The sequence below is a fragment of the Stegodyphus dumicola genome, chromosome 6 (genome assembly GCF_044657685.1).
Source record: "Stegodyphus dumicola isolate Sdum_Otavi_A_Nest chromosome 6, ASM4465768v1".
Classification (NCBI taxonomy): domain Eukaryota; kingdom Metazoa; phylum Arthropoda; class Arachnida; order Araneae; family Eresidae; genus Stegodyphus; species Stegodyphus dumicola.
Window position 1 is genome coordinate 130,458,551 of NC_140773.1, and position 21,718 is coordinate 130,480,268.

Consider the following 21,718-nt stretch of genomic DNA (forward strand, 5'->3'; position numbering starts at 1 on the left):
GGAAGTATGTAAGGATCTTAAGTTTTACTAACGTTTATTTTATTTTAAATCTTTACTATCACTTCTTATTTTCTACTTCCGGCCAGAATTATAAGCGTGAAGGAGTTTATGCAAAGTTGTCTGGCGAACGCCAAGTATTTAAGTGTGGCCTTTTTGCCAAGCAGAAGAGAGGAAGCCGTGAGTTCGATGCAGGCCGCTTACCTTAGAAGTTACGCAGTTGCTACTTTGCCTTCCAGGCCAGAGATTTTAATCCTCTTGATAAATTAAACGTATTGTAGTGTTCACAGTCTCTGTGCTACATACGCTTTCTGTTATTATAAGGCCAATCTTATTCTAAAGTTAAATTAGAGTTTAGTTTTATTTTGATATCTTTTAAGTTAGACCCCGAGTGGAGGGTCATTGTATTCCGAAGTACGGAAGTCATTGTATATAAAGAAAAAAATAAAGGGTTTTGTATACCCTTCGTCTGTATCCTGTCTACTTACTACAATTAGTGAACATAGCTTTAGTAAGCTCTCTGTTCTAGTCAGGTCATTGTATGTTTCCGAAGAAGGTAAGAAGAAACATTGAACCTGATAAAGTTTATCAAAAATAGTTTTAATTAAATACAAGCACAAACCGAACGAAAAGAAAATATTGCCAGGTAAGAAAATAAAATTACAAATCTAATTTTATTTACGAGCACTTAACAACATATAGAAAGGTTAAAAATCATCTTTTGAACATCACCAAAAATATTCAAATGAAAAATTAACATTTTAAAGTTATTTAGATTAGGCTGTGTACCTTTAGACATCAGCTTCCGGGTTCTTAAACAGAAACATGTAATTCACGGCACAGAATAAGGACAACCATAGTTTTGCTTCTAACGGCCGGGAAGACAAAATAAAAGTAACTTTTGAAAGCTTAATGTATAAGCTTTAAAATAAAGCAATACCATTTTTTCGGAAAATTTCATCAAAATTGATGATTAAAACGTAGTCGGATATTTTAATGAAAAAGCGTATAGTCATTTATACACATTATATTTTAAAAATTATTAAATTATTAAAAAAAATTCCATTCTGAGACTTTTTTCCCCCTGAGCAGCAAAATCTCAACTGAAGTAAGCTTGACCTGAAACTTACTGTTCAAGTGAAGATATTTTTAAAGTTATACGAGAATGAAAAAAAAAAAAAAAAAAAATTTAGATACCTAAAATTAACAGAGAAACCTCTAGAATGTGGTAATATTTCATAATAATGTGTACTAGTATTAAATAAATTTCATTCTTTTGTTGTATGTTTTCAAGCAGAATGTGAATAATTTTACAGGCATGTGGTATCATTGAATACAGTAATCCGTAGCGATTCGTATAATTCATAAAAAAATTATAAAATGCATTTTGCATCGTACTGTATTTTATTTTATTTATTTATTTATTTGATAAATGTATTGTGAAACATATTATTTATAATCTGCCTCTATTATTATGGCAGACAAGATTCTTATTTTATATTTAATACTATCTCAAGTCTGATCCCTTTTATTTTATATTCATATTTATGATGCTTACTTTGACAAAAACATAAAAGGATTCACGATTTATAAATTCTGAGAGCTATAATAAATAGAGTATTAGAAAAAACTAGTCTTATAATATTAAATACATTAAAGTATTAAATGGAAATTATATATTAAATGGAAAAGAAATTTGTATCATCTTTTACGTATGTCCTTCCGATATATCTATAGCGTTTGCTATAGCTGAACATTATGAGTTGTAATAAGAAGCGTATTGAAGCTTTTAATTCATACTTAATACACCAGTGACCGAATGAATAGGGCATTTATAGGAATACAGGTAGGGCATCTCAGATCTAATTTTCTGCGAAGGATATTGGCAACATGGGTATTTTCGCCGTTTTCTTAAGTAAAATAAATAGAGATATTAGCTTTTTAAATATTTATGAAATATTTATTTGGCCTTGACTGTGTTTAAATGTTAATTAAAATGTTCTCACACCCTATTATATTGATAAACGAATTATCTCTTCGTCTCTTGTATTACAATAAAGTATTAAGAAAGTTTTATATAATGTTGTGATTTAAATCTTGGGAAAGGGCATCTTCTTCATACAGTAAACTCCGCCACTTGCAGGCATTTAAAATAGCGAAGATAAAACTTGTTGGAGATTACGCAAATTTGGTTTACCTACGCTGGCTTAAAAACTTTATTGGTACATTTTGCCGTCGGCTAGCAAAATGACTGAAGCTAGAATATTAATGGGCAGAGCTGGGCAGTAGAAATATAATCTGCGAGTATATAGTTCTTTTGGCAGCTTTATCTAAATAATATTACATTTGTTTCAGTTGCAGTAATTAGGTATTTATTTTGAAAATCGGTATTAATCTAAAATATTCGATATTTATTAAGAATCTAATTAAAAATTTAGATTGCACGGTTTGGATTAATTTATTTAATTATGGCAAAACACTCGGGGGCTATCTGCCTAAGACGAGGGATGATTTCGTGGAGGACGTTTCAAGCAAAACTGGCTCGTACCCACGTTACACAGGGAAAACACATGAAAACGTCTATGCAACGAGCCTGTTTTGAAGGGATTCGAAATCCGCACCGAATTACCAGTGTTCAGCCATTTTATTGCTCTACCATTTGGTGGCCAGCTGTATTATTGTTACATTAAGTATATTAGTCAAAGACAATCTTTAACAATCACTATAATCTCTTATTAATTAGTTATTGAAATCCGGATAAAGTATTTTTGTTTTCTTATGTATAATTTTCATTTAATTAAATATAAACTTTAATCAACAGAGAAATGCATAGTTTCCATATGTGTAAACTCTAACTATTTATTATATATGCCTGACATCTATATGTGTATACTATAATTATTTATTACATATGCATAATTACCATACGCATAATCTATAATTATTTATATATAAGTGAAAAATCTTTATATCATTTTCAATAAAATACCATAATATTTATAAGGGACTAAATATCGCATTAAAATATTACATACTAAGCCTGAGAAACTTTAAAAATAAAAGAGGGAAAGTGAAAATATACAATTTAAAATGACGTATGACTCAACACTAACGGAATCAACTCTCGAAAACGAACGCTCGAAACAATTCAAAATGATTGGAAGTTTTTTTTTTTTTAAGAGTTTGTGAGAATCTAACAAACTGTTCCAATATCGGATATTGTTTCATCAGTTGAAAGAAAACAAAATCTTTCTCACGGGATGGAGAGTAATCTTTTTAAAAGCTTTTCTACTACAAGAAATAATTTACGAAATCCTAAAAGTTACATGAAGTGTCTGCGTTTACCTGAATTATTTCGCTTTATCTTTTTTAATATTTCATTCTCATACACACATTTACCTCGCCTTCAAATGACATAAGTGTACTTTTTTAATTCTTTTATTTAGAATAAGCCCATGTGATAATAAGTGCATTTGTAATGGATTTTCTAGAACATTAATTGTTATTTTTGTGGTACATTTCAGTGCCTCCGCAGAAGTTTAATCTTATAATATTCAAAGTTCTTTAGATCCGGAAGTTTAGATCTTCTTGTAACATTTATTTAATTTTAGCTCTTAATTAAGTCTTGTTTTTTAATTATAAAACAAATCTCCCAGAGGGTAAACATAAAGTTTAATTTATTTCCTAATGAAATTCCTTTGCGAATTCTGTTAAAACACTTTATGTATCTGTCATTTTCTATATCATTTAAAATAAAGTTTTTGTATTGGAACCTTTACTATTTATTTTATTTATTAACAATTACTCTTTTCGATTATGTCCGATATTTTTCTACATGTACTGATATTTATAACTTGTAGTTTTGGCATCAAAAATATATATTTTTTTATTCTATATGCATAAATAAATTTTAACTATTTTACACATCTAAGTTTCCATCAAGAACTGTACGGGAATGCATTAAAAAAAAGACGCATCTACAGTTTAACCTATCATGGAGTTATTGAAGTAACATAAACTAAACTTCCATTTCACAGTCTTTTACATTAAATTATTAATATATCTCGATAATTAAATTGGACAGTGACAATTCGACTTGTGATCAAATGTCGGTGAATGAAGGGCTTTTTAAGTTAAATTCACTCGTATCCACATTGCATATGAGTCAATTTCCCTTAAAACGCCCTTCACGAAGGAATATCTAATTAGAGGCAAAATAGGTCCGAATCCAAGAAAACGAGCATGCAGTGGCAACACGCATCATCTCCTTTATTACAGAAAATCGAAAATGACGACGACTGCACAGAAAGAGGTGCTTTCTTTTTTCTTAGATTGCAGTGGGCCATTCTTGATTTATTTTCTGTTCCAAGGGAATTCTATCAGTTCACCACAATACGACAGAACTCTGACGAAACTACGGAAAACAATCAAAAGCAAACCGCCAGGCCTTCTCAAACAACAGGTGATTCTTCTTCCTGACAATGCCAGTCCATGTCCTCCAGTGAAACTTAAAAGAACTTAAATAAATTCCTTTGGGGAACTTTGGAACACCCACCGTACAGTCCAGATTTTTTACCCTGTGACTTCCACATCTTTTACTTAAGACAGCATTACAGGAAAAAGGTTTACAATCGGACGATGGTGTGAAGGAAGCTATGCAGGACTTCCTCAAAAATCAACTAGTAAAGGCATGTACCTTCTGAAGAAACGATGGGATCTGTGTTACAATGAGCATGGCAGTTTTGATTTCCAATATAAGTATTCTTTTTATTCAACTTGTCTACTTTGCATTTGGGCTAACCTCGTAGTTTTAAACCATACACTTCTTAAATATCTCCACAATGAAGTGGAAGAGTCACAAACTCTCACACCTGCCCTTTTCTTGGCTCCAGTTTAACCGACCATTTCAAGAATGAACCATTTAACAGAAAGATTTTAACTGGGCGAAAACTGTTTGAGCCTAGCCTTTCCAAACAAATCTAAAGTAAGTGGATGGATAATTATATCTTGGATTTGCGGTCTGCGCGCAGTTTTCTGAATGCATGACAGTTTTCAGAACGAAAAAAAAAGTGATGTTGTATTTCTGGAGGAATTGAAGAACTCAAGATTATTATGGCCTCCCGGAATTATGGAGGATGTTTTTAGTTAGAGATGGAGTATGTGTATACATGTTGGATTAGTGCTGCTGAGAGACTTTATCGAAAGTCAAATCAGTAGATCTATCCTTTTGAAATTTAAAGGTTATGTATAATATTTGTTTATGCCACATAATGGGTATTTGCTATGCAATTTTCAGGATTAATTTGTATAGATATTGATTTATGTTTATATGAACATTTATTATTGATGTGCAAATGTGGCGTATTTTTAACAGAGTAAAGGTATATGCTGCAATTTTTCATCGTGCACCAAAAGAGAATATTCTATATGTTTACGTTATGCGACAGTTATTGCGGTGTTGCCTTGTTGCTGCATTACTGTAATGGATCTTACTGATTTCTCTCAAAGATAATGTAGTCGGTAAGTTGTTCGCACCAAATCAAGATCAATAACCACTGTTGTGAAGTCGTCGAACCCAAAGTTGGCTTTTGAATTCGAGCGCAGTTACTCAATAGACAGTAATTGTTTACTTTTGAAGTAAACTACGTTAGAAGGAAAGCGGCACAGCTAAAAAACTACTAGTTTAGACGAGGAAAAAAACAAAAAGATATAATCAAAGTTTAACTGGATATTAAAGGTGTCACAAATAATGTCACCCTTCCACATAAAATACAGCAGATTTTCGTTTAGATTATGCCATAACCCAATAGTCACATTTATTGATCTACGCCGGTTTTTTCCAAAGTATCAAGTTATACTTAGACAATAATAGCGAATAGTTTAATCAGGAAAATGTTGGCCATTTTGAGAATTATTAGGCAATGAATAGTTTTGAGAGAGTTAATAGTTAGAAAATTAATATTTTAATTTCTAGACATAATAACAAATTTCTAGACAAATAATTTCTAATTTTGTAAATGGGATCTTTTGGGTATGTAACAAAATAGATTATATTTAAATGTATTTTTTTTTTGTTAGTGCTTAGAATAATTTCATTTCTTTGTTTAGATTTGCGTCTATTTTTTCATTGCTATTGCTTAGACTCGTGTTTGTATTTATGACCTAATACCCAACAAACAAGAGCAACAAAATTCCTTTTCCTGTAGAGCGCTGAGACTGTTGTGTTAGCGATCAGTTCAGACTGACTCCAGACTCGAACCCGAGACATAACGTTCCTTAAAATGTAAACGAAGCCCCAAAGAAGACGATAAGCTCGAGGATATGATTGCTAACGTCGTAAGGCGACGGAATTTCTGAAACGGACGCTGAAAGGTAAGGTCTCGAATCATACAAGTATAACAATTACATGTATCTAATACATTGGTAACTGTTCAGGAAAAATTAAGTACCTATTAAAACTCGAAAAAAACCTTACCATGATTTTAAAAACTGGTTGGGGATTACCTCTCTCTAACTGATAAATGCTGACTAATCTCTCACTCACTGTGCTTAATATCGAGACACGGCTTGCTTCTGATTCCCATGGACGACATTTCTACATTCAGTACCCGCGGCTTCCGTTCCAAAATTATCTTAGTCTATTAAGCGGCTGCTTTTAAAAAACCGCGCTTTGTTTATTTAAAATCGCGATGTCAGTTTTAAACTTTTCAAATAAAATAATAACTAACAAATAGGGCAATAGCAAGAGTATATAAAGTAGACGAAAAGTTTGCGCCCGATTGGAGCAAACAGCGTGATCAACTGGCGGCAGCGAACAAAGCAAGACGTGCGTTTCGTGGTTCGAAATGCAAGTTTCCGAACTTGTAAAAAAACATAGTTGCGCATGTTTGTGATACACGTGCTCAAGGGTACGCAGTAACACGGGAAATGTGCCAAATAAGAGCGCTTGCTGCGGCGCGACAGGAAGACATCTCTATATCGCAATTCAAGGCGAGGTGAGGATGGTTGTGGCGATTGATAAAACGAAATGAGTTTTCATACAGTACGTCAGAACATACAGTCTTCCCCCCGGGGGTCGACGTAGAGAACTCTGCGAAGCTACTGGCTAGGATCTGTACCTAGGTAGTCTCGGCCACGGGGGTATAAAATTTATGAACTTGGTGGTTCTGAAGGCTCTGGGAAAGGTCACTTATTGGCCGGCCCCGGAGTCTGGCACGTCCTAGCGCGGCGTGGTACTAGTAACCCGGGGGTCTCCCCCGGGGTCGCTGGGTAATGTCCCGCTGCGATGGGCTCGCCCAAGCGACTGGTAGGAGCAATTGACGACTGGGGCCCGTCCCCAGGTGGTGCGCTGCTCTTCTGGAGGGTAATAATAGAGGTTGAACCTCCACGACGTGCCCAAAGGGAGAGTGGACCTGCAGTGAGATTAAGTTTACTCGGAGCAGGGAAGCCCAAACTCCATAGTACGTCAGAACAGATTTTTTTTAAATAATCTGTGCAAGATATTAAAAGAACGAACGTTTATTTAATTTGTGTAAACGTAAATATTAAAATTACAAGTGTTGGTTAATTTGTGGCTCTAAACTGTGCTCTGTGCGAACTAATACGCGCCGAGTGTTGATAACGTAAACGGGGTAATTTCATGAAAATTTTGCATATTTGACGATGGGAGAAAGTGAGTTTGTAAACTTTACGTAGCTAATACACTACTTTAAATTTGATACTTTAATTACTTATGTCATTTTCTTCCACTTAGAATTTAACTTGGCTGTTTGAAATGTAATTTACACCCAAAATTACTCACGAGGAAAAGCGAGACATTTGAGCGATCCGTGTAATGTCCGCACCTGCAGTTTAGTGATGTAATTTTAGTATAAAAAATACGGACATTATGTGAGCGTACGTATCCGTTTGGTTAAAACAGGAAACATACTGTTACATAATCTTGCTTTTGGCGACTTTTGCTTCATCGTTTTTGCTGTTCGTTTATGAATGCGGTATACTAAAAAACCATTAATATAGCAAGAGCACATACTGTAGTAAAATGCATTAAATGTCGTTTAAAAATAAACAATGAATCGAAAGCTATATTTTTGCGCTGTCTGAAGAGAAATACTCTTATTAAATTATTCAAAAAATATGTGAAAAGCATGGTTTTAATATTTCTAAACGCAAAATAAGTTACATAATTAACGTGAAAGGAAAGAAATATTAACGTTTACATCTGACTGGGAGAAAGGCAAAAACTGCCTAACCAACATGTCGCATCTCATGTTTTAAAGTAAAATCCAGGCTCTCCCCCCCCCAAATGAGCTACTATCGCAAAATCTTTAAATATCTTTGTAGGAACTGTGAAAAAAAATTATAAAATTTAACTTAAAGCTAATAATACATAATAAAAAAAAGATGATGTTCATCGCCAACCGCCAAAACAAGTTCTTCAGGGTAAAACCATATGCAGATTGCTTTATGAAAATTATTTGGCAAGTGAAAAGTGGAAATATATATTTGAAATTGATGAGACTTGGATATACTTATCTGATTTACAATTGAAAAGATCGATTTACTACTGAAAAAGACTTAATATGTTGTTTCAGAGAAAACAAGGAAAGTTCTTCTAAAGTTTCTATGTTTATTACTGGGTTCTCTTATAATGGAAAACTTTAAATAAGGAAAGTAGAAAAATGGCAAAATGAATTCGGATACTATCACAAATATATTGTAACACCTATTTTTAAAGAATAAATTCCATCTCTTTATCTAAACAATCTTCACTGTTCCATCAGGATAAGGTTCCAAGTAATACCTCTGTCCACTACTCTGCTTTTTGAAAAGGTGAGAAATGAAATCGGCATTGAAGCTTTAAATGTATCGCACCCAAGGCGTGTGTTCATATACAAATCGTTTTGGCAAAATCGTTCCAAAAATGCGTGAACACAATCTGTAGGTACAATAAATGTTTGTTGAATATTTTGATTTTGTTTATTTTGCGTTTGGTTTATTTTAGTATATTTTCCTATTCCTCGGGATATTCAGAAATGGTTTACTCTTGGCCTTGCATAACGCTTGTTTATGTGATTTGAAATTAATCTTTCCTTGTGCAACTTGCAAAAAAAAAAAAAAAAAAAAAAAAAAACATTGGACAGTTCTAGATTGTTCTACGGTGCTGATTGACAAAACGAAATTTAAGTTGCGTGTTTCATGTTTTGAAAGCGCAATTTAGGATCTATATTAAATTTATATATAGCATTGTTCTAACATAAGTATTCTGACAAGAAATCTGACTACTTCCGAAATAGCATACCTATTTTTATTTTTTTATCATATCTCGATTCTACAACTCAAATTAGGTCGAAGTTCTAAGTTTTGTGAAAATCGCACGAGTAGATTTTAAAAAACTTAGCTCTGAAAATGCCAGCTTCTCAATGTTAATTGAATTTGGTATATATTTATCAATATCTCTCTTTTATTAAACTTTCTTGATTACTTCTTTAACAATTCGAAATTTATCTTATTTTCTCGTATAATGGTCGCCTTTATTTGCCTGTTTTCAATTGTGAATGTCTAGGTGCGACTATTATGCTCGGAAATCTACTGGACACTGTAAACTTTTGACCATTTTTTCTGCTTCAAAACGGGGGTGTGTGACTATTACGCAAGTAAACACCGTAGTTTCAATGCAAATAAAATTCGCAGCTAATTTTTGATTTGATTTTAAAATTTGCATTTTTCAATAATTTGTTTAAATTTTTCGAAATCATTTTTGAAGGTATCCATAAAGTTTTTATCATCGTATTACTAGTAGATGTACTTCTAGGCATATCTGCTGAAATTTAAGTTTTTTATTCTGAATTTCCAAACATATGCATGAATTTATATACTGTGAGAGTTCTGAAATTTGGCTTATTTGTTATAAGCGATAATAATGCGAAAGGTGCTTTACGCACTTTGTTAGATAGATGATTATAACTTCATAATTGTAATCACTGGGCCATTGTTTTATGATAAAATTTGAATCTCCTATGCATGTCCTCATATAATCTTACTAAAATAGTTATATTAAATTGAAATGCATTCTGGGAGGAAATTAAATTATTATAACTATAATAAACTATTATTATTACACAAGTTAAGACATATATGTAATTGTTCATTTTAAAAGCTTATTAAGCGTCGCTGTAAAGTGAATAAAATAACAGGACATCAATTATTCATGAGTGTATTAATTGATCAGATTACATTTTGAAAATGAGCTTGTAGGGTTTATATTTATTTTAACTAACATTTATTTAAACTATTTAAAGTTTAAACTATCTTTCTTGTCAAGCCTTACTTTCCCCCGGAATTGCCAATGCCAGAGTATGTAAATTTTAGTAGAACGCGCAAAGTATTCAAAATAGTCAGCGGAAGTATTCTGAGTTAAATAGAAGGAAAACGAGTTCGAAAGTGTGCTTTTTTGCTTCACGAGCGTGGAGGTGGCTAGTTAGAAATTGAAGAACCACGCGTTTCGGCCTGTGTGCTTGCCTCGGTAGATAGTTAAATCTTTCAACGTAATATTCAAAAGTTTGCCGAATTGTCAGCGGTATCTTAGAACGCGGTTAGGTTAGTTACGTTTAGAGAGCCTCGTAGTTAGTCACTTGTTATTATTCTTTTTTAGTTTCTTATTTTTATTTTACCGCCGGGTCGGCGTAGTCAAGAGCACGCATCTGTAATTTCTAAAGTTGAATAAAAAGAGATTTAAACCCTTCTCAAGACTTTGTATACTTTCCAGTTCATAGCAGTCACCACTATTGTTGCGTGCAGGTTGGGAGCGCGCAACATTACATTGGCGCCCGAACACTTGTCGAACTGAAATGGCCGAAAATTGGATGGAAGCTGCTGGACAACAACAAGAAATGGCAAGCCAATTGGAAGGATTTGGATACCTGGTCCAGATGATGAGAACGTCAAACAAGCCAAACGTCAATTTCGACGGAAAACATTCGGTGGCGATATTTCTAGAAGGCCTTGAAAATCACTTCTAGCTCTACCTATGCCTGAAAGACAAAAAGTTGTCATCGCCACATCTGCACTAAGAGGACAGGCCTCGCTATGGTGGAAGAGTTAGTAATTAAAAAAAAGAAAAGTAAATTCACGTGGACAGCAGAAGCAAATACCGCATATTTCTAGAAGGCCTTGAAAATCACTTCTAGCTCTACCTATGCCTGAAAGACAAAATGTTGCCATCGCCACATCTGCACTAAGAGGACAGGCCTCGCTATGGTGGAAGAATATAGGCAAATTTTTATTAGGGGAATTCGGAGGCCAGACATAGACATTTGAAAATTTCAAAAAGTCGTTATTAAAGGCCTTCCCCATAGTGAAAGACCGAGCAAGGCGAGAAGCCGAACTATACAGTTTTTATCAACGGGATATAGAAGAGTTGACGGACTTTATTCTGCGAAAAATTAAGCTGATGGATATGCTGTATGGGAAGAAACCCGACGCGGAGATTATTGAATAATCTTACCAAGATTGCTACCTGCTGCTCAAGATTACTTCGAAATTAGAAACCCAAGCACATTGCAGGAGCTCTTCGAATTGGCGGTCAAGTTCCAAAATCGCAGAATAACGGAAAAAGCTAGAGGGGCATCGTATTCTCAAAGTATCCGAAGGCAATCTTCAAATGAGCAGACCAGAAATGCAAACCACTCTGGGAAAGAGCTATCAAGCTAACTCATCGAAGCTCAAAGGTCAAGGCCCAAAAAGGGAATTTGAAAACAACCGTCCGCGTACCCAGAAGGCAGAAGTTGAAAGGAAAGCTTTAAACGAGTAGAGGGGTCTGTGAAAGCGACGGTCCAGACCCCGGAAGTTTTTTGAAAAAACCCTCAAGAAGATACTTAAATACGTTCGTCGTAAAAAACTCACAGTTACCAATTATACAAGTCCTGATTGGCGATGTACCAGTAGAAGCCCTCATCGATACAGGAGCAGAAGGTAATTTTATGAGTGATATTTTTTTAAGAAGAATTTTAATAGGTTTCGATTATTTAAAAATAAAAACACAGAAATCATACCAGCGCAAGGACAAACTTGTCACTGTATTGGAAAACTATCTTTAAAAATACAGGTTCAAAACGAAAGCCTTAAAGTATTAATTTTTGTAGTAAAAAACTTGCAAGGTCCACTTAGTTTAGGTATGTAGTTTTTGAAAGCCGCGAAGGCCAAACTCAATTTTCAGGAATGTTCTTTTGTGCTGGAGATGGACCGGAGGGTGGTGGAACCAGTGGAACAACCGCAAGTCGACCTTAGCCGTTTGAATGACCATGAAAACCAAGCCATCCAGCAAGTGGTGAGTACTTTTTCAAACTTGTTTTCAGAACGGCCTGGTAGTTGTCAAATAGTTACGCATGAGATACAGTTAACTGCCGACAAACCCTGTAGGACTAAACCTTACCGCTATGATAAACAGAAAGAGCAAATCATAGAAGAACACGTTTAGGAAATGTTAAAGAACTAAATAATAACGCCTATAAATAGTGAGTACGCGAGTCCAGTCATACTATGTAGGAAAAAGAACGAGTTTCCTCTTCGGATAGAAGGGCTTGGAGGTTTGCTATCGATTACAGGAAACTTAATAGTGTTACTAAATTCCCAGTTTACCGTTTGCCGGTTATAGAGGAAATTATTAGAAAGATTAAATATACAAGATACATGACTACGTTGGACTAACGTCTGGCTACTATCAAATAGGTATGAGACCCGAAGACATACATAAAACCGCGTTTATAACAAAATCGGGCACTTATGCATTTTTACGCAAGCCCCTTTGGGTTGTGTGGGGCCCCGTCAACATTCCAGAGAGCTATGGACATTGTTCTAAAGCTTGTCCTAGGAAAATCGACTTTAATCTATCTAGATGATATAATTATAACGAGTAGTACGTTGGAACAACATATTAAAGATCTAGAAGAAGTTTTTAAATTATTAAAAGAGGCCGGTCTTACAATTAACGCCTCAAAATGCAAGTTCGCAACTAAAGAACTTAAATAACTGGGTTATAAAGTTTCGCAAAAGGGTATAGAAACTCAAGATTCAAAAATAAAAGCCATCAAGAATTTCCCACCTCCCAATACATCCAAGAAACTTTCTTCTTTCCTTTGGTTATGTTTTTATTATCGGTCATTCAGAAAAGATTTTGCTAATATTGTTGAACACTTGTTAGTAATTAAAAAAAAGAAAAGTAAATTCACGTGGACAGCAGAAGCAAATACCGCATTTGAAAAGTTAAAAGAAGCGCTCATCAATGCCCCTCTTTTGAAATTCCCGGAGGGGGACGAAAACCTGGAAATTGCAGCAGATGCGTCGGACTATGCTGTAGGTGCTGTTCTTATGCAAAATGGCCATCCTTTGGCATTTTTTAGTAAAACGTTGAACCCTACACAAAGGAATTATACAGCTACACACAGAGAAACATTAGCCGTATTAATGTCTGTACACAAATTTCGAGTTTATTTCGGCAAAGCGCCAGTACAGTCTTTTCGGATCATACGGCTGTTGGTAGACTTTACTCGGGGAAAAACCTAACGCCCAGGTTAAGAAGATGGGCTTTACAACTTCAAGAATATAATCTCATAATTAAATATAAACCGGATAAGGAAAACAATGTAGCTGACGCACTTTCTCGTATAAAACTGGACGATGAAGGAAATGAACTCAAATGCGCTGTGTTGACTTCAAAAATTTTAGATTCTAGAGATACGATTATCACTGAACTGAAAGCTGATCCTGAATTTGGAAATATCTATGCATATTTGAAAGACCCCGAAATCTTTGAGCACACAGATATCGATGCGATAAGAAATAGAGCAGAAAACTATGAAATAATAGATAATTTATTATTTTATACGAGAACAACAAACGAAAATCTCGAGTACAAACCAGTCATCCCAGCCTCGCTTTGATTAAGCGTTTTGAAGGAATTACACGACGCAAAAGCAGCGGGTCATTTAGGGGTCAGAAAGACTTTAAAAAGTGTACGCGAAGCGATATATTTCCGCAATTATACAAAATAGTAACTGCGTATGTCAGGTAATGCAATCAATGTCAGTTAATAAATGATATTAATTACAGCCCGGCCGGGTACTTAAATAGCATTCGCGCTACATTTCCGAATGAAGTTTTAGGCATAGATCTTCTTGGTCCTTTCCCCCTGAGTGAGTTAAATAAAAATCGTTTTCTTTTAGTAATTCTAGATCGTTTTTCAAAATGCACAGAAATTGTTCCACTTAAACGCGCGTCAGCCAAAACAATCCCAGATGCATTCTTACACAGGTACATTTTAAAATACGATGTACCAATAAAAGTCATTAGCGATAACGGTAAACGATTCGTTAGCCAAATATTTGAAAATATTTGCACTGGATTTGGCATACGCCATATCAAAATGGTTCCGTATAGACCACAGGCAAACATCGCAGAAAGAGTTAATAAAAATATTGTAAAAATAATTCGAAGTTATGTTGGCACACATCACAAGCGCTGGGATGGCTACATAAATGAGTTCGCTTATGCTTTAAGAACAGCAAATCATGATACTACGGGAAAAACTCCAGCAGAATTATTTTTAGGACGGAAGTTAATTACGCCATTAGATAAATTATTCTTTGTGCAACAAAGAGAGCAAGGATTTAAACAAATACATGAGCAAAAACTCATTGACCAGGCGGTTAGAAGCTCGGATACGGCAAGAAATAGACAAAAATTATACTATGATAGAAAACGCCGTGAAGCAGATTTTAAAGTTGGGGATAAAGTGTTGAAGCGGAAATTTTCTTTATCAAGTGCCCCAGACAATTTTACTGCAAAGTTAGCTCCAAAATTTGAAGGCCCCTATGTAATTCAGGAAATCAAGGGAGTCGTATTGTACCTTGAGAACGAGAGAGGGGAAATCTGTAAACCAAGTCCCGACCAGGTGAAAAAATATTATAATCAAAATGATTTTGAAATCCTTAAAATTTCCTTGCAGGACTCAAGCGTAAAAGAAGTAGAAGGTCCAGAAGTAACGTCACCCGCTCTACCACCCAAGAAGCAGAGAACTGAAGAGAAACCTAGCCCTGCTACAAGTCATGCGACGGTACTGAAAAGAAGAAATGAAAACGTTCAGACTCCAGCATTTAAGAAATACAAGAAAGCAACGCCGCCGCGTAAAGCAGCTTTGGTAAAGAGGAAAACACCACTTACAACGTATCGCAGTAGAAATTCTTCATCGAGGAGAACGCTTCCAAGGCCAGAGTGTCAGGTGCAAACAAGGCCGCCGTTCCCGAGAACGAAAAGACAGCAGGAGGAACGAAAAGACCACCACCAACAGAAGAAATTCAAGCATGATTCCAGACCGGAGGACGCCAAGACTAGCCGTCCAGTGGCAAAACGGAAAAGACAGCAACCCGACAACTACCATTCTATGAGGCCAGCATGCAGAGGGCGAAAAAAAATATCAACATGGACGACACTCGAAGGACACAAAGGAGAAGACTGACGTCGATCAAATCCATGTCGTGGGAGCAGTTCTGCCAGAACAGGATGTCGGAGTTCCAATCATCGAAAACTCAAAGATAAGTTAAAATCTTCTATAATTTTTTTTTCTTTTGTTCCGAAATGTTATGCGTAAATAGGAAGTTCTATGTTTTGACGGAAGTAAATTTGTCTCGGTTGAGACTTAGTTTTGTTTTACTTTATTTAGCTAAGGCAAAAGTATTATTTTCTTTAAGTATAAAATCTAAGAACAAGCATTTTCTGTTGGTTGAAAGACTAATTCTGTTATGTTAAAGCCAAAATTTGGCCGAAGATAAAAAAAAAAAAAAAAAAAAAAAAAAAACTTCTTATTCTTGTATTAATAAGAATTTTAGTTTCAGTGCCGCTAGCTTGGCGAAGAATGCGTAAAGTAAAAATTTATTTTTCTCTTATTCATTTTATGGTAAATTGTAAAAATCATACGGATTAGAATTTTGTAAATATACGTAAATACTTGAAAGTTATGTAAAAGTAGAATTTAGTCTAGAAGCATAAAATTTTAGATGCTAAAAGTAAATGCTCAAAAGAAATGAATTCAAAATTTAAGTATTAAAATGTAGATAAAATCATGCTTTAGAGCGAAAGCCTGCATGTCTAAGGATGAATGAGGGGGAATTTAGAATGAATGTGTTTTGTAGGGTTCTCCACCTACACTTGAATTTTAAGAATGTTAAAATAGCTCATCGAGTTTTAGAATGTCGAGTAAGGTGTGTCTATTTGGTCGTTGAATTCTAACAAATCATTGTGGTGAGGGGAAGTGTTGCAATACTAAAACACGAATATTCCCGTTTGACACCACACATGGTGGAGAGCCAGGGTAAAGTTAAATTCATGTTTGAATACTTGAATGAATGTGAATTAAGCAGTAACTAAGGAAAATAAATCGATCAAAAACAAAAACTTATTCAGTGTTAAGAAAGTGTAAATTATAATGTATTTAGAAAGATACTGATACTTATTACTTCCAGATGCTGGAAGGAAGAGAACAGATTGATTGCTGAAGTCCAGGAAAGGTTGCTGTAAGAAGAGATGGTTAAATAAGTATCTACAGAAATTTATTCTACCTTTTGTGAGAAAACAGTTTTTTTATGTAAACGAGGCTCTTAAACTTTAGTTCAGAATTGTGGAAACTTTTCAACAGGTCGTTTCTAGGACCTGCTTCCAAGTTTACCAAATTCTGGCGGCGGCAAATGTAGGGTTTATATTTATTTTAACTAACATTTATTTTAAGTTTAAACTATCTTTCCTGTCAAGCCTTACTTTCCCCTGGAATTGCCAATGACAGAGTACGTAAATTTTAGTAGAACGCGCAAAGTATTCAAAATAGTCAGCGGAAGTATTCTGAGTTAAATAGAAGGAAAACGAGTTCGAAAGTGTGCTTTTTTGCTTCACGAGCGTGGAGGTGGCTAGTTAGAAATTGAAGAACCACGCGTTTCGGCCTGTGTGCTTGCCTCAGTAGATAGTTAAATCTTTCAACGTAATATTCAGAAGTTTGCTGAATTGTCAGCGGTATCTTAGAACGCGGTTAGGTTAGTTACGTTTAGAGAGCCTCGTAGTTAGTCACTTGTTATTATTCTTTTTTAGTTTCTTATTTTTATTTTACCGCCGGGTCGGCGTAGTTTGTGAGCGTCAAGAGCACGCATCTGTAATTTCTAAAGTTGAATAAAATGGGATTTAAACCCTTCTCAATACTTTGTATACTTTCCAGTTCATAGAAGTCACCACTATTGTTGCGTGCAGGTTGGGAGCGCGCAACATTACAAGCTTTATTTTAAAGCATTTTATATTAATATTTTAAGTTTCACTGCCACAAAATGTAATTTTGTTTGTGAAAAATTTATATTAAGAGACGGTTCATTGCAATAGTTTTAATTGACGTTATATTTAACTGTCATTATTCACCAAGAAGTTTCGGATTTAAAAATCCAGAATGAATGATGTTTTTTTTTCCAAGATATGAAAAACTATAATCTAAACTGTTGAAATGATAAACGCTTCATTATTCTTCAGTTCTAATATGAAATAATGAACTAAAATAAAAGAGAGAATGGCAACATCTAACTAGAAAATTCATATTAAAAATATGTTTAACGCAAAATGTATTTCGCTTTTGTTCAAATGCAAGATGACTTAATATTTAACTTTCTTCGATAAAAGTGCCTCTAGAACTGAATTTAATGGCATTTTATAATGAAAGATCTCAATAAAATGCAATTTAAATTCAAAGCACCTAATCAAATTACTTAAAATTTAAATTCCTAGTGCAGTTCCTTGATCGAATTTGAATAACTTTAGAAAACGCATACATGAAGAAGAGAAATTTTATTCTTTGCATAAGAAGAAACTGTACTCTTAAAGATAAGAACAGTAATAAATTCTATAAAAGGTATTTTGAGAAGTTTCATCGCGTCTATAACTTGATCAGACAAATAACATCTAAAAGTTATTAACATCGCATAGGAAAGTTAAACCTTATTATTTATGAGGCAGAGTATCAGTTTTATAATGATATGGATATTCAGAATGTATTCAAGTGTATATCTATAGTTTAGCAAACCATTATTTTTAAACCAAGTAATATATTGAAAACACATTCAAACGTTACCCAGATTAATACTACTTTATTGTTTTTTTAGCATGAAAATATACGAAAACATTCGTAGTTCTCGAAACGATCATTTACCGTACATTAATGTATACATTAATATTTGAAGATACATATTTGTTTCTTTTAGTTCTAAACACTTTATATTTCTCAAGAGCATAAAATAATCTAAGGTCGGAACTAAATTTGCTTTACGGAATCCAAACTATATACATTCAAAAGAATGAACATTTTGGAGAGATTCCCTTTGGACTGCTGTAGATTTTAAATAAGATGTATCGATTTCGATGAAAATTAACAGAGGTCCCTTTTCTTGTATAAAAAATTTTGAAAAATTTCTTTCTCCTGATAAAGAGTCCTAAAATGTATTGTACATGCATATATGTTTCTGTATGTATGTAATTAAAGCAGCATCATAAAATTATTGGGTACAAGGCTCTTGAGAACCCACTTTAATTTGGGTATTTCCGTTTCCATCCTAAAAATAATAATATGGGTACAATAAATCTTTGTGGACTGCATCATTCAAAATTAATCTTTGTCATATGTCTCTTATAAAACGCTGAAGGTGCATACGCTAATACAACAGCAGATTAAAGGCATTAAAAATAAAAGGCTTTAGAGATTAAAGGATTTAACCCATTAAAACGATGAAACTTGGGGAAAAAAAAAAACATATAGTCGAGAATGGAAATATAGCAAAATTGTAGCTTCATTATTTTTAAGCTGCTACATTTCATGTCAATTAATTTGTTACATTGTAGATTCGCTAGGTTACTTTGAAGCATTAGACGTGAAAAAATGAGCAGTGCCCTCATCGGGACTCGAACCGTGGACCTCTCGAACACGGGACGAGTATGCTTTCAATCACACCCTGAAAGGAAGCGAAAAGCAGAGAGAAAATGCATTATATACTATCCCTGTTAAAGGGCGACTGGGGATTAGTAGACCCAGTCACCAAATTCTTGTGGTGACGAATTGACGTTTACCACCTTTGAATTCGGGCGCCATGAGAAGTCTCTTAGGATTTTTGAAGCAGGAAACTTAAACAATGTGCGATGCTCTCTTCAGAACTTGAACCCTGGACCTCTCGAATACGCGTCGAGTATGTTTCCAATTACATCACTAAGTCATATGGAAAGGAGAGAAAAAATACATTATAACATTATTATTTTGTCTGTACGTTCAACGGTTCCGAACAAGCTGCAAACTATTTAATGTATAAGAGCTCAAAGTTCTTTAGTTCGAGAGTGCGAATTCTTGTCAACTATATTTTATCATAATTCTATTACTCCTTACTTTGACTGAATTACTTAAATCGGCTTAATCTTTGGTAGCCGTAATTGCCACTTGGAAGATTTAGGGCTGGATCGAAGCTTTAGTTTATATTTATTATTTTAGTTTTACTTAAGTATTTGTTTTGAAATTCTTTGTAAGCTGCTCAGATTTGGTTTTATGCTGTTCCTTAGCATGTGTAATCGTCAGGTTGGCAAGTAAACAAAAAGATTTTAACATTTTTCAGAGTTTGTTTCAACTTATTCTGGAAGTTTTAGAATTCTGATAAGTCTACACGGTGCCCTTCAGATCTTCAAGCAAGTGAGTTGTCGCTCTTATGTGAATTAAAATGGCAAGGTCTTAAGAAGCTTAAAATAAGCTTTTATTCGACTTTTGAATTTAACAGATGGCAACGCTTGAGCTACAAACAAAACTTCGTTAATTTGCTAGTGCTTAATAACATCAATCTTAAAATTTAAGTTCAAGTAACGTAGTCTCACACTACACTCAAAAGAGTCTACTTAAACTTTCTCAAATAACTAACGGCTCTTTTTTAACGTCGGCACGCACAATGGCTAAAGCCGCAATAATCTTTAGCAAATTTGGCGATAGTACGTAACTAGATAGTACGTAACGCAGTTGCAAGAATCTTTAAGACATTCTAACCCTCGACTTAAATATTCAGCAGCTAAACTGAATTCAGATCATGACAATAAGAAGAAGAAATTACACTACCGTTTGAAATCAAGATAACTTAAAAGTAGTAACACAAAAAATTAGTCTGGCTTATATTTATGTCAAGATCTCAGTCGATTTGAAGATCAAACAGGTAGAGGTCGCCCTTCGGCAGAAGCAAAGGAATCTGGAAAAATAGAAGGCTTTCTTTGCTCCTGTCGGTGAGGCACCTGTAAACCTGTTCGCCCTCGAAACTGATTGAGATATCGACATAAGTCTATTACAAACTTAAAGCTATTGTGTTACTAATTTTATGTTTCACTTGTCGTGTTTATTTTCTGTTTTCATAATAACTTGCTAATCAACATGAAATCATACAAAATTAGATTATATTATTCCATTAATTATGTATATTATTTTTGTGACTTATCTCACTTGTCCGACAGTAACATCAAAACAATCCCACGAAGTTCATCATGGCAAGGAGTACAAGATTGCGCCTGTCTTTGGCAACAGACTTGAGCACCATACGGGTGACTGTACGACTTTTCTCAGTTATGTTCCCAATTCTGAAGAAGAGCACTCCGCGGGGATGGGTCCGAAGGTCTCCTACCTCGGTCTTTCCCTACACCAAACCTCTCGAGAGGACTTTCTGCTCGCCGCATATTTAGAGTGTCCCATGCCGCACAGACTTTACACATTTACAAATATCCATGACCCCTCCGGGATTCAGCAGTCAGCGTTGTTAACTGCTATTCCGGTCGGGCGGCAACAGAAAACAAAAAGAGAGAGAAAGAAAAATAAGCCAAATTTGTGTTGCATTGCACGAAAAGTCGCTTTTTCCTTTAAACAAATATTTAGAGCTTTTCAATAGCTTCAGTAAGCCATCTTCATTCATAATCTTATCGTCTTCAGGAATAATGTCTTTCTCTCTTTTTCGGTACATATTCAGTCTCCATTCATCTTAAACAGCTTACCTGAATTTTTCTTCGTAAACATGTCTTCTTAAACACTGAATTCATCCACCTGAGTACGTCTTCGAAAATGCGTCATCTTAAACATTGTACACCTTATGCCATATTCTTTATGGTTTATCTTTAGACATACTTTTGATGTTCTTGGAAATGGTCCAAGTTTCGTCCGCGTATTTAAAGCAATAGACAAATCAGAAGATGGTAAAAAGTTAGAATTTGGGATCATCAAAATAGGTTTTGCATTATCAAAGATCGTCTTTACTTGGTTTCAGATATTCGGCACAGGTACTGGCCGGAAATCCGTAAATCCGACTTTCTCAGTGTCGTAAGATTTCAGTCTAATGGTTTCTTACGGATTTAAAAACTTGGATTTGGATTTGTACTTCGGTGTGTTTGATAGCTACTATATCAGTGATCTTTATATCCACTGTACGAGGGAGTTTTCTATTCGACTTAAGACTTTTGATTTTCATCCTGGATCTTTTGAATCTGTTTTTCCGAATCTTTAAGTTAAACTGTCTCTAGGTTCGATGAAATCATTCATAATTACGGCTTCTATCAGTTCTTTAATCTTCTTGCCTTTATTAATCATCATCTTCGTGGCAAACAAAAGCTCGAAAGGTGACAAATTAAAGCTTCTCTG